The 17,250-nt window shown below is 35.0% G+C and overlaps 1 long non-coding RNA gene and 1 other non-coding gene across 4 annotated transcripts; both read left to right on the forward strand.

The window, feature by feature from the left end:
- Positions 1-11,164: 11,164 nt before the first annotated feature.
- Positions 11,165-14,187, forward strand: LOC141446572 (uncharacterized). Of its 3 annotated transcripts, none has more exons than XR_012453794.1 (5): positions 11,165-11,587; positions 12,035-12,267; positions 12,337-12,555; positions 13,421-13,487; positions 13,774-14,187. It is a non-coding gene; the product is annotated as an uncharacterized lncRNA (long non-coding RNA). The 3 variants fall into 3 exon arrangements; XR_012453793.1 differs by lacking the exon at positions 12,035-12,267 and having other exon boundaries at positions 11,169-11,587; positions 13,774-13,998; positions 14,088-14,179; XR_012453792.1 differs by lacking the exon at positions 12,035-12,267 and having other exon boundaries at positions 11,176-11,587.
- A 1,787-nt stretch (positions 14,188-15,974) lies between these two features.
- Positions 15,975-16,140, forward strand: LOC141447662 (U1 spliceosomal RNA). The gene has a single exon (XR_012454506.1). It is a non-coding gene; the product is annotated as a U1 spliceosomal RNA (small nuclear RNA).
- Positions 16,141-17,250: the final 1,110 nt, after the last annotated feature.

Below are 17,250 nucleotides of genomic sequence, written 5' to 3' on the forward strand. Positions count from 1 at the left end.
TGATCCCTTCCGAATAATAGGATTTGTCCAAGTCTGAAAAATAGCCATCCGTTTCTGCAATCACCTCCTCGTTTGAATAAAATCTTTTTCCCGCCAGCCATTTCTTCATATTGGGCAACAAATAGTAGTCCGAGGGAGCCAAGTCTGGAGAATAGGGGGGATGTGAAACGAGTTGGAACCCTATTTCCATTAATTTTGCGACCACAACTGCTGAGGTGTGAGCTGGTGCGTTGTCGTGATGGAAAAGGACTTTTTTGTGGGCCAATCGTGGGCGTTTTTCTTGCAGCTCGGTTTTCAAACGGTCCAATAACGATGAATAATATGCACCTGTAATAGTTTTACCCTTTTCCAGATAGTCGATGAGGATTATTCCTTGCGAATCCCAAAAAGACAGTCGCCATAATCTTTCCGGCCGAAGGAACGGTCTTCGCCTTTTTTTGGCGCAGATTCCCCCTTGGTAACCCATTGTTTAGATTGTTCTTTGGTCTCAGGAGTGTAGTGATGTATCCATGTTTCATCAACAGTGACGAAACGACGCTTAAAGTCCTGCGGATTCTTCTGGAACAGCTGCAAACCGTCCTTGCAACACTTTACACGATTTCGTTTTTGGTCAAGCGTGAGCAATCGCGGCACCCATCTTGCGGATAGCTTTGTCATGTCCAAATGTTGATGCAAAATATTATGTACCTGTTCATTCGAGATGCCCACAGCACTAGCAATCTCACGCACCTTCACTCTTCTGTCATCCATCACCATATCATGGATTTTATCAATGATTTCTGGAGTAGTAACCTCAACAGGGCGTCCAGAACGTTCAGCGTCACTTGTGCCCATATGGCCACTCCGAAAATTTTGAAACCACTTATAAACTGTTCTAGTCGAAGGTGCAGAGTCACCATAATGTTTATCAAGCTTCTCTTTAGTCTCCTGAGGCGTTTTGCCTTTCATAAAGTAGTGTTTAATTAACACACGAAATTCTTTTTCGTCCATTTTTTGAAAATCACTCGACTTCTTCGATTCAAACGAATGCCAAACACAAAGAAATAGACCGATCTGGCTGAAACTTGGTGTGTGTTCTTCCAAGAGATGCTACTAACTAAACATAACCTCGATACGCGCCAGTAGTGCTATCTCTCTGATTTTGCACGGACTTTTCAAACGACCCTCGTATATTCACAACAAAAAAGTAACTTCTTTGGACTCGGGGGGAGAGGGCTCTCAAAACGAATATTCCCGCTGAAAATTCGAATCAAAATCTAAATTACCGCAATTTCTTTTCTTGTCTATAGAGTAAAACAAAAACCAAAAAATGGTTTATATTTATCTTAAAACTTGAAAAAGAAAAAAAAAAATGATTCCTTAAAAATAGAAAACCCATATCCGTAGTGGTCATATTTTCGTCCAGTAATTAATGTTACCTAAAGGAACATACACACACATCTCAGGTGTAACAACATTAAAAAAAGGGGGGCGACAAAGAGGGTAGCCAACCTAAATGAGAATATACTGCACTAATGGATGGGTAAAGTTTGTAGAGATAAATAAATTACCACCATAAATATGGCAACACTGTTTTTCTTCTAACCGCTTTTCCGTCTATTTATGTAATCGAATTTTTTTTTTTTTTTCAATACTAAAAGAAAATAACTGGTTGAAATTAACCAGTGATTAAATGGAATCGAAATTTAACAATTTGGATTATCCAAAAATGGTTATTGTAATTTTTTTTTTTTTTGTAACCAATCAATTTTTTTGTTCGCAACGTTTTGGTCAATTTTAGATTTAGATTTTGGAATTTACGTCTTCAATCTTTTTCTTTACCTCAGAGTGCTAGGTCACCACCAAAAGTGACGAACTTGTTCTCCTTAGGTTCGAAAGAAAATTTCTTCGAAGGATCTATCGATCCATTTTGGATGGCGAAGAAACATGGAGACGGAGAAGTAATGCAGAACTAAGGAGTTTGTACAGGGACGTCGACGTGGAGTGTAGTGAAGCTTGGACGCCTTTGTTGGGCAGAACACGTAGGCGCAGAATGAATCCCGAGGAAATACCATATAAGATAATTAAAGAAGATGTATATGGTACGCGACGAGTGGCTGTACGTGATGGACAGAACTGGAAAATCAGAAAAAACCGGGAGGTATATGCTTTGTTCAAGGAACCGGATATCGTCAAAATTGTAAAAACTCGCAAGACTGCGATGAGCAGGGCACGTGGCAAGGATGGGGGGGGGGATGAAGGAATACCCCAAAAAAATTATGGATGGTAGCGTACAAGGTCCCAGGAGGGTCTAGGCAGACCAAGAACGCGATGACAGGACTGTGTGGCAAGAGATGCTTTGGCGATGCTTGGGATTCCGTAACTGGAGGGCGGCTGCGCAGGAAAGAGACGCCTGGCGGGCACGTCTTGAGGAGGCCAAGACTCTTTATGAGTTGTAGCGCCATTTAAGAAGAAGAAGACGCGACGAGTGGACAGACCGAGGTCGCGATGGAGTGATGGTGTTTCGAAGGATGCAAGGAACTCTCCTTGGTATCCGAAACTGGATGGCCGGCAGCATTGGACCGGGACAAATGGCAAACTTTGATAGAGGAGGCCAAGAAGAATCTTTTTCTTTACATAAATCACATTATTTAGAACCAACAAGCTAGGAGAACTGCTTCAACCACAACAAAGGAAATACCCAAGATTGTCCTATATTGAAATGTACATATTTACGAAGCCAAGTTATTTTTTGAAACCGATCAATACGAAATGGCGTAAGAATTAAAGAAAGACTAATCGATGAATGAAATAAAACCATAAAAACCCTTTTTTAATTCTTCTTAAAGGCTGGTTACTTTAAGGCAAGATGGAGGTGCAAAATTAGGGGGAAAAATAATTTAGAAATCATGGAAACGAGGATTGTTCTGAAAGTGTAACTATACTTAAAAATAAACTGGTAACTGTATTATACTTCTAGATTGGTGTGTGTGTATTTGCATCCACCGGAAATAAAAAAACAAAACAAAACAAAAACAGAGGAAATTCAAATTTGATTGGATGCCACAATAAGGTTTTGTCCCGAAAAGTTTCAGCGGCAATACTGAAATCTCTACACCAAACTAATTATACTACCTCTGATAATGGATATAAGCTTGAAATCGGCCAGGAATACAATAAATATGGCTGCCTCGAAAGTTATTATCGATCTCTGCGGAACTAGCCGAATTTCCAATTAAATAAGACTAAAATATGCGGAAGGAAATAACAATATATTAGTTTTTCCTATCTGGAAAATATAAGTGAGACATAGATTTCTAACAAACGCAAGTACCCCTTTGTTGTTCTAAGTACGTGTGTAAAGTTTCTAGGAAGGTTTTTTCTTTTTTTGGTCGGAGGCCTGTAAATGTTCAATGGCGACTATACAAAAATAAAAGAATGAGGAATCGTTTGATCTTCACAAAGAGGAAGCCTTCATAACCTTTATAAAGAAGAGGTTCCACTTCGTGAGCTAGGTGGAGGAGATGTCTTCAATAAAGACTTTTACACATTCGAGCACAGGATGCTAGATTTAGCATTGGCTGGATGACCTCCAAGAAAAAAGGCCTGAAAGAGGAATTGGAGTCAAAAAGACTCAAGACAGTGCTTAGTGTGACCTAATTTTGTGGATCCTTTATCTGTTCTAATAATAATAGTAAAATCAAAACAGTATTTTGTAAAATTGTGTTAAAATACATTATTGCTTTTGTCTGTATTCCCCAAATCCTAATAATCAGCTCTCTCAGCTCGTGAATCTAAAGAGTTCTAAAGCTCAACAGTTGTTTAGCCAGTGTAATTATCAAAATCAAACTCGACATTTAGCATCTTCATTTCAAGCATACACTAAATCCTTCATTCTAATCTAAAAGACAAAGCAAATATGGAATAGTATTTGATTTGACCCAGTCACCTACTATATTTTAAATATCCATACCAGACAGTACTATAAATAGAATCAAATATCGAGTTGTTAGAATTTCAGGTGACTCGATTCTATTTAGGTCAAGTTCATTATGTCATAAGTATTGATTATAATTTGATTGATTCATAAAATGGACAGACGATGTTGCAGTTGAATATTGAAAAGGAAATTAAAAAAAATAACAATCAATCAATAACTGTTCTAATAATAATAGTAAATGATTTTGGGGAATATTAAGGGGCGGTCAATAAATACGAGGGTCGTTTGAAAAGTCCGTGCAAAAATAAAAACTACTTAATTTTTTGGGGTAAACCTTTTTTATTTTTCAACATAGTCTCCTTTTAGGCTTATACACTTCGTCCAACGCTGCTCTAGTTTGTTGATCCCTTCCGAATAATAGGATTTGTCCAAGTCTGAAAAATAGCCATTCGTTTCTGCAATCACCTCCTCGTTTGAATAAAATCTTTTTCCCGCCAGCCATTTCTTCATATTGGGCAACAAATAGTAGTCCGAGGGAGCCAAGTCTGGAGAATAGGGGGGATGTGAAACGAGTTGGAACCCTATTTCCATTAATTTTGCGACCACAACTGCTGAGGTGTGAGCTGGTGCGTTGTCGTGATGGAAAAGGACTTTTTTGTGGGCCAATCGTGGGCGTTTTTCTTGCAGCTCGGTTTTCAAACGGTCCAATAACGATGAATAATATGCACCTGTAATAGTTTTACCCTTTTCCAGATAGTCGATGAGGATTATTCCTTGCGAATCCCAAAAGACAGTCGCCATAATCTTTCCGGCCGAAGGAACGGTCTTCGCCTTTTTTGGCGCAGATTCCCCCTTGTTAACCCATTGTTTAGATTGTTCTTTGGTCTCAGGAGTGTAGTGATGTATCCATGTTTCATCCACAGTGACGAAACGACGCTTAAAGTCCTGCGGATTCTTCTGGAACAGCTGCAAACCGTCCTTGCAACACTTCACACGATTTCGTTTTTGGTCAAGCGTGAGCAATCGCGGCACCCATCTTGCGGATAGCTTTGTCATGTCCAAATGTTGATGCAAAATATTATGTACCCGTTCATTCGAGATGCCCACAGCACCAGCAATCTCACGCACCTTCACTCTTCTGTCATCCATCACCATATCATGGATTTTATCAATGATTTCTGGAGAAGTAACCTCAACAGGGCGTCCAGAACGTTCAGCGTCACTTGTGCCCATATGGCCACTCCGAAAATTTTGAAACCACTTATAAACTGTTCTAATCGAAGGTGCAGAGTCACCATAATGTTTATCAAGCTTCTCTTTAGTCTCCTGAGGCGTTTTGCCTTTCATAAAGTAGTTTTTAATCAACACACGGAATTCTTTTTCGTCCATCTTTTGAAAATCACTCGACTTCCTCGATTCAAACGAATGCCAAACACAAAGAAATAGACCGATCTGGCTGAAACTTGGTGTGTGTTCTTCCAAGAGATGCTACTAACTAAACATAACCTCGATACGCGCCAGTAGTGCTATCTCTCTGACTTTGCACGGACTTTTCAAACGACCCTCGTATACACGAATTTTACAATAACCTGAAGAAGGTAATATATTTACCGAATCGTTGGAGTGAAGAAAAGAAATTTGTTTATTTATTGGACCTCACCGCAAATATTCTCCAAAATCATCGAAAACCAAAACTAACAATAATAGTAAAATTAAAACAATATTTTGTAAAATTGTGTTAACATATATTATTGCTTTTGTCTGTATTGCCAAACCTAATAAATATTCAGCTCTCTCAGCTCGTGAATCTGAATTATTCAGATAAACATTTCCAATTTGATTTATTAATTTCAAAAACTGGACGGCAAAAATCGACCTTTACTTATTTGTGGTACCCTTTTGGGTAACTACTCTTAGATAGGCCAACAGAGACGTGATAAGCTCTTGAATCAAAGCTCTTGAGATTGGGCTAGCCCTCCAAGAAAATCTTCGTAAGTATAAGACAGTGGAGAAGGTAATAACTTCCCTTGGAGGAAAAGAAGAGTTAAGACTGCAAGGAAATGATCCTAGTTCAGAGAGGCTCAGTTAAAAAAAAAGAAGACTTTTGCGTCTTAAGTTAATGAAAATTTACAGAATATTGATATTGTTAATACTGGTTGGTAATCTCTAACGGGAGGTCAGAGTTGTAGAGAGAGAGTTCAAGTGCCAGTGACGTGGATGTTACGATGTGAAAGGGGGTAAAGCTACACAGACTGGAAACGATGGTAATGGCCTCTCATGTCAGAGTATTGCCTGTGACGTCATAGAATCTATTATATTGTGCATAAGGGTAATATGTTACCGATAATAGATTAAACATTAATGGTAAAATTATTTTATATCAATGGTTTATAATCGCACATGTCTTTCTCGTAATAAAATTTTTCAGTGATTAATCTTCGAGAATAAAATAACTATAGAGACCCTTTTAATTATTAATATTATTATTATTTAAGGCACGTCAAAATCTGAGGTCATTAGCGCCCGGAGTTCTTTATAGTGCATTCCCGGTCTCCGGATGAGAGAACAACACCACTGGACAACATTTGACAACACTGTCCATCACCAGGACAGTAAGCTGTAAGAAGCTCCTAGGAAGAGGAAATCTAAGGGCCAGCAGCTGGTTTCGACATACGAGGCCTGTAAATTAAGTAATGAGACTGATTTTTTTAAATTTTTTTATTCAAAAAGAATTACAATTCTATATTGTCACCTTCAAAATAACTTCCTTCTAAAGCCACACAGCGCTGGAGACGTTTCTTCCACTCCTCATAGCAGTGCTCGAACTCCGATACTGGAATAGCCTTCAGCTGGTCGATTACAGCCGTTTAAATGTTTTCGACTGTCCCAAAATGGGTTCCCTTGAGGTGATTTTTCAACTTTGGGAAGAGAAAAAAAGTCACAAGGACTCAAGTTAGGCGAATAAGGAGGCTGAGGTGCCACAGGAATGTTTTTACTGGCCAATAACTCGTTTATTGAAATTGCAAGGATGGCGAAGTCGAAGATCAAATGCATGCGTATGTTTTTTCGATATCCACGGAATCGTCCACAAAGAGTTTCTACCTCAAGGTCAAACGGTCAATCAACACTTTTACCGAGAAGTTCTTGAAAAACTTCGAAAAATAGATCATTCGTGTGAGACCAAACATCAAGAACAAGTGGGTGTTGCATCACGATAATGCTCCTTGGCACACAGCAATTTCAATAAACCAGAGTTTTTGGCCAGTAAAAACATTCCTGTGGCTCCTCAGCCTTCTTATTCGCCTCCTTGTGACTTTTTTCTCTTCCCGAAGTTGAAAAATCACCACAAGGGAACTCATTTTGGGACAGTCGAAAACATTCAAACGGCTGTAACCGACCAGCTGAAGGCTATTCCAGTATCGGAGTTGGAGCTATGAGGAGTGGAAGAAACGCCTCCAGCGCTGTATGGCTTCAGAAGGAAGTTATTTTGAAGGTGACAATATAGAATTGTAATTCTTTTTGAATAAAATTTTTTTAAAAAATCAGTCTCATTACTTAACCCTCGTAGAAGTTAACCCTAGTTACAGACCTCGTAGAAGACCATAAAATTTATTCAGTAAATTGAACATTACCATTCAACTGATTTACTTGAAATTTGGAATTTTATTTAAATATTTGATCAAAGATTCAAGGAACAAAATTATTCATTAACAAGTATTACCCATTTCCTGTAAAGCGAAAGGTGAGAATAATGCTACGATAGAAATAAGAAATCCTTAAACAAAGAAGTTGTAATAAAAAAAAATATTACATTCAATGGACGAAAGCAATACCTTAAGAGCGGATATTTGAAGGAAAGAGAGAGAACCTTAATTTGATACACGAGAACACACAGAAAATATACCGGATACAATCAGGTATTAAAACTGTCCGGAATAACAAAAGGTATATCGTCAAAAACTGCAAGAAAAAGCAAGAATGAAACAACAAAAAAGTACAAATTTTCTTTCAAATAAAGTGCATATTCTCGTTTTTCTTTTTCTTTCTGCAACAACGCCCAGCTAATAGATTTCGAGAAATTGCAATGTCATAACGTTAGACAAGAAACCCAGAAAACTTGAAGAGTCCAAGGACATAATATAATTATCACTTAAATGTTGGGATGCTAAAGGAAAACCAACTTGAAGAACTTCTAGAAGCATGGTAAAACGTAGAATGGGTTAATCGAAGGAAGAAGATGGCAAACAGTGCGATGGCCATCAAGTATTTTACTATAATGAGAAAGTAGCTGTAAACTAGAAAAATTCACCAAACTAACAGAAGTTTGCCTACCTGCAATAACTGAATGTAAAAATAAATGTTTCAAAAAAAATTATTATTTTTTATGTATCCGTACCTACAGGGCACAATAAGTTAATGAGATAAATGTATATAGTAACGTGTCAGACGTGAATGACGGTCATCCAGTGATGGCCGCCATTAATCACCCAGTTGGTCACGGGGGCAACGGCGCCTCAGCCGTCTTCGAGGATTGGAGGGTAGTGTAGTTGAAGACAAGTTTGCAGCTAAAGGGTTAGGATGAAATGAGAGTTTTGATAAAAAAAATTTATATCGGATTTTGGCAAGTTCGGAGATGAGTGGAATTTTGAGATCTATGTGTATTGTGTGGTTGCTAACATAGAACGGAGCGTCTACTATGCGGCGAAGTATTTTGGATTGGAGTGTTTGCAGTCTATTGATGTTGGATTTTTTAGCTGTTCCGTAAAGTTCGAGTCCGTAAGTCCATATTGGCGGTGAGAAGAGCTGTATAGAGTCGTCGTTTGTTCTGTAGTGAGAGTTTTGAGCGTTTGTCGAGTAGTCTGGCAAGAAGTTGTATCGTTTGTTTTGTTCAGTACTGTTAAGTCTCGTATGGGGGTTCCAGATATGTCTCTTGTCTAGGTACATTCCAAGGTACCGCACATGGTCGGCTGGTGGGATAGTTGTATGATGTAAGAAGACAGATGGTGGAGTTTGTCGTTTGAGTGTGTAAAGTAAAGTAATCGCCTATTTTTTCAGGCGGGGACTACCAAATTAGGTGTCGTGGACGGGGGCGACTAGCAAACAAACTTTACTGTAAATTTCTTTTATTAACCAAGGCCTAAGACCGGGAATCGAACCTAGTACCACAATACATATTAGCTTCGTAGGTCTCGCCTCTAACCGCTCGGCTACCGTGGCGCCCTCGTTTGAGTGTGAAGACTATGTATTTAGACTTAGTTGGGTTAATTTTTATTTGCCAGTTTTCTAACCAAGGTTCTATTGAGTGAAGGTGGGACTGTAGTGAGCGTACTGCGAGGATAGGTTCAGAGTGTCTGGAGAGAATGGCAGTGTCATCAGCGAAGGTGTAAATAGAGGTATTAAGGTTAGAAGGTAAGTCGGCAGTGTAGATTGTGTAAAGAAGAGGAGCTAAGACACTTCCCTGTGGCACTTCAGCAAGGACAGGATAGATGGAAGAGTGAGTAGTGCTTTGAAGAACCTCATACTCAGCTCTTATCTCTCTGACAGATTCTTTCAAAAAAATTAAATATAAAAATAAATCACGAAAATGAACGTTCTTAACTAAATTATATCTAAAAATAAAAATATAAAAATAAAAACTACTACGAGTTAGGAAATAAGTTTAGAAAATTGAGAGTCTAGAAACTATACAAAACACTTGAATTCGAAAGGCCGGGCGATAAAAGATGTATGTCCAAAAAACACATCTTTTATATCACTTCTGTTTAAACCAACCGGGCGAACATTCCAATACATTTCTCTCAATTACTCGGAGTGTGGGAAAAAAATTATTGTATCAAGTTACAACAATAGAAACTTAGGAACTAGTAAAATAGTTGTTGCTACTAAAGGAATGGGTTACAAGGGAAATAAATGAAATATGTGATGTAATATAAGAAATTTTATGGTAACCTGTACAAAGTGGATAGAGAATGTACAATAAAATGAGAAATTTTCTTAATAAGTAGCCATAAAGAAGGTGGATGAAGAGACAGCAGTATCCAAGATTTACTGGGAGTATTCCTTAAAGAAAGCGTCCACCAAATAGTGCAAAAAAACTAAATGGAAGGGAAAGTCTGAGGTCTGGACGGAATTCTAAATGAAGAGATAAAAGCGAGAGTTGACGGAGTAACACTGTAAACTTTTCATTGCCAGTCTGAGTACTAAAACTATCCCAGAAAAGGTCGTTGAAAGGGAAATTAATGTTGGCGTTTAAAAAGGGTCATAGCGAGAGAACATAAAGAACTAAGGGTCAATAAATCTCTGGGATGTACAAAGTATTTATGTAACAATACAAAAAAATAATAGTCGCAATTCTGGGCCCAATTATCTTAACTAGGATTTAGAAGGACTTTTTCCGTCCCTGATATTAAATTAATAATTCAACCGTTGATAAAGGAAATCGAAAGACTATAACTTCTCATTAATAAAACTACCTATTTGGAAAAGAAATTCAAAAATGTAAAAGTGAATGCGACCTTAGAACATAGTAGTATTAGAAGATATTTACTTTAAACTTATCTAAAGTATCTGCAGACTCGTATTAAAGTATGAAAAACATTGAACGAGAGATGCATCCTCACATCTAAGAAGAAGAGACACATAAATGAGACATGCCATTCGCAAAACTCTTCATTGCAGTGCTTCTAGCTTTCAGAAAGATGTGGTGACAAAACAAAACAAAAAAAGCATGAAGAATAGTTAAAAACTTGCGAGAATAAAGAATTATGCTAAAAGATGTAATAGATGAAAAATGAAAGATAAGAATACATATAAATTATTTGAATAAATATCATAATAACGTACTTAAATGACTTCGAACAGGAAATAAAAATGTCGAAGAACTAGAGAGAGTACAAGTACTTTCACAGATCTGGAATAAAAGATCTCCAAAAACGATCAACTTAGATGATGAAGTAATTAGAAGATGCAGTTTTTGGATGTTAACACAAAAAGTCCTCAAATTCCACTAGTTGCGATCTTATTCTAGAACTTTAAATGAACTAGGTATTAGGAATTCACCATCAAAAAGTGTAACCAAAAAATTAATAAAATTTAGAAATAAAATTCCATTATGGTTATGTATTTACTAAGAATTAATGTTCATTTCAAAATTTTAGTTCTAACCACAAAATCTTGACAGAAATTGCACATTGATTTCAGTAAATAAGGACAGTCATTTTTCTCATTATAGGAGATCAAAAATAGGTTATAAAATTAAGTATAGTGATGGCTTCCTAATTGAATTATAATGATAGTGGGGCAAATAACTTTACTCATTTCTTACTACCACTAAGTTACTATGTATCATGTGAGGTATTATTGTGTAGTTGCTGAAATAATTTTCCATTTTAATGGTTTTCTTTGCTTTTATCAGCTTTTTTCCGAATTATGTTTAAAGTAAATAGCATATTATTAAGTAAAGTATGATCTGCGTTTGGTACAGTTACCTTTTTTAATTCAAACAAAACTAAGGTTAAATTCATACAGTTATATTAGCATTTCATAAAGTGAAAGTTTTCTTACCTTATATGACAGGAAGAATGTTAAATTTTCATTTTCTATCAGAGTTTTTCAAGATATTGACGATAAAAGAGCATATCGAAGCATCATGCACCTGCAATTGTACAGGTTATTTTAGATTGGTTTTCATTCTTTCAGTAAAGTTTATAACAGTCTTTTATATTTTTAGTCTTAAACATTTCACACATCAAAATTACTTTTCTTAGTGAATTAAAACAATTATTTGTCAGAAAATGTACTGAGGATTACATACTGTATGTTTTAACGTAGTATGTTCTACTATGTTAAAACATACATGGACATTAATGATTTTTTTTTAATATTCGTTAAAGAACTTTGAAATTTCAGCTTTTATACTTAAGTAGGGCTTTATCATACTTTTTTTTTTAAAAGAGGCTTAAAGATATTTGCCAACTAGCTAAATGTTGTACATAACCTAATTGCTTTATTGACTGATCAAATCATTTTTTACATTACTCTAAACACAAGTTGAAAATGTTTAAACTTCATTCAAAGGCAATAACTGTTCTGAACAGGTAATTTTAATTGTTACAGAAACAGCAAAACTGATCTTGACAATGGCTATTTAAAGTTGTAAAATGTTGAAAAATACAAGTGGCAACTAATTGTGAAAAAAAACAAAAAATTATTAAAGTTCGTTTTTGTTTCTTAATGATGAATCACAAGATAAAACAAAAATGGGAAATGAAAACGAAAATTATTTCTGTTTCTGAGGCCTAGATCTCAAATATTTTAAGGAATGAAATCTGTTTTTGGATTTTTTTAAAGTATAAGTTGCAAGCTTTGCATGTAAAGTTTAGTGTAAAATACTTATTTATATTTTATAATCATTTTAGGATCTAAAGAAATGCAGCTAGAATTTTTACTATCTAGCCGATTTCGATGAAGGAAATAAGCAAAGATTTAACCAAAATCAAATGAAATTTTATGAAATAATTGAAGAAAAGTGTCTACAGAATTCTTAAAAACTGTTTTATCAGAAAGAAGACAAAATAATCTGGACAAAGTTTTGAAGAAGTGCCAAGCTTTTTGGAAATAAAATCATTTATTAACAGGTATGTTTTATTAAAATACTAAATTGAACTCATTAACCATTCCAGTATTCCAGATCAGGTACAAAAATCGAATAAAAGTTTAATAAATTGTTTTATCAATAACGCTAAAATTATTACTTAAAAATATGTAATAATATGTTAACATTTCGAAATGTACAGTGAGCTGTACATCTTTAGACAAATTAATTTTTGACCCCCCCAAAAAATGTCCAGGTTTCACCTTCAACCAATCTAACTCATCATTATTTAATTTATAACAAATAGAAAGTAAGAAATAGTGGGATTTTAAAAATTAGACATCTTGTAGCAATAAATTTATAAAAATTTAAAGTCAAGGTCATAATTCTTAAATTTCCTTACTTTTATTTCAAAGCAATCTTTAAAGTCTTGAATATTCCTATTTTCCAGTTTGACTGGGAAATAATTCTTGAGTTATTCTCAAAAAAAATAATTAATTTATCATTGTAAAGTACAATCTTACCTGTATGATCCTCCTATCAAAAAAGTTTTTGCCATCATTCCAGAATCAGTAAGATCTTACCAGTACTCCAACAATCCAAAATATCTAAAAGTAATAATTTCAAGTTATTTAAACGTTTTAAAACAATCAATTTGATTGATTTTAGATCATTAATTAACAAAAATAAGTAATGAAAATCCAATTAACTATAATCGCCATGATTCTTTTTTCAATTCGTAGACCTTAAATATTTCAAAGTCATATATTAAAAGTAATCTTTAAAGAAACCAAAAAATTATTTGATAGTTTTTATTTTAGTTTTCTTTTAAATTAAAATTGCAGTAAATTAACGTTAATACTTAAAAATTAACTTATTAATAAATGAAACTAAATCTACTTACACAGAGAGTTGGAGATCAGATCGGCAGACATGATGAAATTAAAAGAGGAAATCTCTATGCCCCAGCTTCTGGTACTGATAATATCTTAAATTAGAAATAATTATTAATTAATTGTTTAACCAAAATAATATTTGGATTTAATTTATTTATTATAATTGATCAGTATTTTTAATTTAATAAAATCAATAATTGTGATTATTTTGAACTGAGTAAATTTAGTTAAGAAAAGTTTTGAAATTTAATTCATTTAAATTTTAAAACTTGAATATTAGAATAATTATTTTATTTATAATTCAATTTTTATTTATTTATTTTTAAATAATAATATTATATACTTCTTCGTTTTTTCTGTTGCAGGTCTTAAACCCGCCATTAGCGGGTGGAACTTAATGGGACTTTTTACTATTTATAATCTTTCGTTACATACAAGTCAAAAATAAAAATTGTGCTTTATTTAAAATAATCTTGTGTTATATATATATATATATTATTTAAACCAAAGTGTCAAGTTTCTTTTTGCTTTATATTATCGTGATTCGAACATAATCATAGAATTTTTATTAAGCTGAATTTTCTTCTATGGTATGTACCATTCAGTTGTTAATGGCATAGAAATTTTCCTTTAGTTAAATTTATTTATTGTTTCATTTTGACATTATTTTTTCTTGTAGATAATGTCTTTTTAGGCTTGAAATGATCGTTTCTGATATTGCAATGTGGTAAATAGGGGCATTGAAAGAGGCTTAGAGGATAAGCCCTAATAAAACTTATTGCTAAAAGAATTATTTTAATTATCCCATTCTCATTTTTAAAAAAAGTCTGAATCTTACGCAGAATCTGCTTAGTTTTGAATTAGTCGAAGAAAAAATTGGAATCATTAAAAAAAGTTATAAGACTTTGCCGGAAGATTATTTGATCATAAAAAAATCAGGTAATCTGATTCTTTTAATTTTTTCTGTGCATTCGTATGCTTCGAGATAATTTCCAATAATTTTGTGGGATGTCATAAATATATAGTTGTAATCTAATGTAAATAGGCATTTATCTGCTTTTTCTAGTTCTAATAGTCACAGCTTGCCTGTCTGGGCCATTCTTTTTTCATTTTCACTTTTGTTTCCTAGTTGGAAACAGCTTTTGGAGCTGTTCATTCATTCTAAACCAGTTTCCTAATCAATTGAACTACTTCAGTTTGAGACTTTGAAGGATGTTCCTTTTGATTTCTAGTCATGTTTTGTAATCACATTTCTAATTTTATCTTTTCTGAATCTTCTCTCGGTGTCCATTTCAGTGGATATTGAATCTCTTATTTATTTTATAAGATTTATTTTATAATATGTTCTTATTGTTGCTCTGTCTTTCAAAGTTTTCAAAACTGGGGCTACTCATGTTTGGGACTTCGACACTATAACACCGAATTTTACAAACAAATTACTGTCTTATCTTCACCCTTCTATACATTACATTCATTGAATCACCTCTTCTCTCGGCTATGGGTCTCTGATATTTGAATCTGTAGGTTGCCTTCACCTCAATTCTGAGCTGCACTCTATTAAGACTTCGAATGAGGTACCGTGTGCTACTTGTATTCCTTATTCATCTCAACGTGAATTTCGCATCCTGAGCAACACCAACTAGTCGGCTGCGAATAATTAGTTGTAAAGATGTTCTGTGACACTTCCTTATTGCTATTTCATGACTTACAGCATCCTTGCTGCAAACTTTTTGTTGTACTGAGGTCTTATAAAGTTTACCACTTTACCTTTAGACTAATAATTAGGGATTATTAAAACAGAATACTATTTTATATGCAAAGGTTTTGTAAAACATATCAGGTGTTACAACAAACATTTACTTTCATTTAACTGTAACTGAAACATTTATTTATTAGCAAACATAGATGAAATAAATGAAACATCAGATAAATCACTGAAACAGAAAAGGTATAAATTATTACTTATAAAGTGATGAACTCTATACTGAAGTGAAGATAGTATCATTTCTGGTTTTAGATCTGCATACATTTAACAGTCTCTCCTTTCCTCTATGTTTAATTAAACTTTATAATTAAATATTTATTCATAATTTAATGTAGCATAGTGGAACTGGAGTACTGTAATTGTGCAATTATCATAATTGAATTTCTGCCATATTTAACGAAAATTTTCCGAAGTAATTTTAAATTTTCATTCGTAAGCGGTAAAGAGAACAAATCGGAGGTAATCTTCAAGGCACACAAAATTAGACTGCTTTTATTAGTTTTCTTTTCTGACTTCTTTCGAAGTCCGATTTTACAATGCATCACTTGTTAATTCTTAAAATAAAGAAGCTTCCTCTATCTTTTGAGAAAATTTGGTACTATTTTTTTTTGTAAAGCCGCTTAATTAAGTGCGTTTAAATGTATTAGAGATTTATTAGAACAAGTTATTGTTAGAAGAGTTATAGATTTTAGAATAACATGGTAACCTAGATTATTATGTAAAATTATGCAAAAAAAAACTTCTTCCCATAGAATTTATTTAAATTATTGTAAAATAAATGAGAGAACTGTGTAGTTTAAAGTACTTACTTGGCGTAGGGTAAACTGTGATCATAAAGGCGGTTCCCCAGGATGATGCTATTGCATTGCACTAGGTGATAGTTGAATTCCTGTGAATATCCCTAATGTGGATATGTCGTACGCATAATTTTTGATAGTAGTGGTTACTGCGTTCGCGCAGTTACCATGGGATAATGTATTAGCCAGCCCAATCTGAATTTGTAATGTGGGCAAGAAATTAATGCTGCAACAGAAAACTTATTAACAGAACTCATTGCCAATCAACCAGCCTGCCTCTTGAAAGCCAAATTTTGACCACAAGTCTATCCTGTTTGGATGAAACAATCCATGACCATTGAACAATCAATGTATGTTTAACAAACAAGCACTATTTAGGAAGTTCTGTCCATGTTATTTACAGTATCTCACTTAGACTTTCAGGCTATCTAGCTTTTAACAGGCTTTATTCACTGGCTCACAGGTCTCCCAGGCCTGTCTGTGATTCCTTTTAGAGGATTGACGTTGATCTTATAGCTATAGTTACAATAAGCATTGCTTTTTTGAGCGGCGCTTGCACTAAGCCGTTCATATTCAAGCAGAAAACCAACTAGATAAATATATACTCCTCAATTTCTCTTAGATTAGATTAGATTAGACTAGGGCGGCCTCAAGGCCTACGCCACTGCGACCCCTTTGGATCTATTGTGGCTCCCCTCACTTTAAAGCTCACCCTCCAGACCTGTCCTTTTAATCAGACTCTTAATGCTGGAGAGTGACTCTTGAGTAAACCTCACAGGGCTTGGTTTTTCCTCCCCGAGAAGTAACATCCTTTGCCACACGAGCCCCTCACACTGACACAACACGTGCAGTGCCGTTTCCTCCTCTTCCTGACAGAACCTACAGAGGCTATCATCTCCCAGGCCCATGCGATGCATGTGTTTTCTGAGTCTGCAGTGGCCAGTTAATAGGCCTACAATCATCCTTATAGCCCCACGGCCTTGACGGATTAATTCTGCATTCAGCCTCGGCGAATAGCCTTTAATAAACTCCTTCGCCTGTCTCTGCCCAGTGGTGGCAAGCCACTACTCTTGGAGACCTACTCTGCACCCATAAGTTAATGGTCGCTGTCTTAACACACTTCGGAACCCCAAAACAGGGCTCCGGGCCAACGAAGTGTCCCGCAGAGCCTTCCTGGGCCAATAAATCTGCCGCTTCGTTTCCCTTATTTTTCTCTTGGTGCACTTACAATTGTAATTTTATCTTCCTATCTATTACAATGAATTTTTACTGGATGTCTG

Source organism: Rhodnius prolixus, unplaced genomic scaffold (genome assembly GCF_049639745.1).
Source record: "Rhodnius prolixus isolate KJV_2025 unplaced genomic scaffold, Rpr scaffold_7, whole genome shotgun sequence".
NCBI lineage: Eukaryota > Metazoa > Arthropoda > Insecta > Hemiptera > Reduviidae > Rhodnius > Rhodnius prolixus.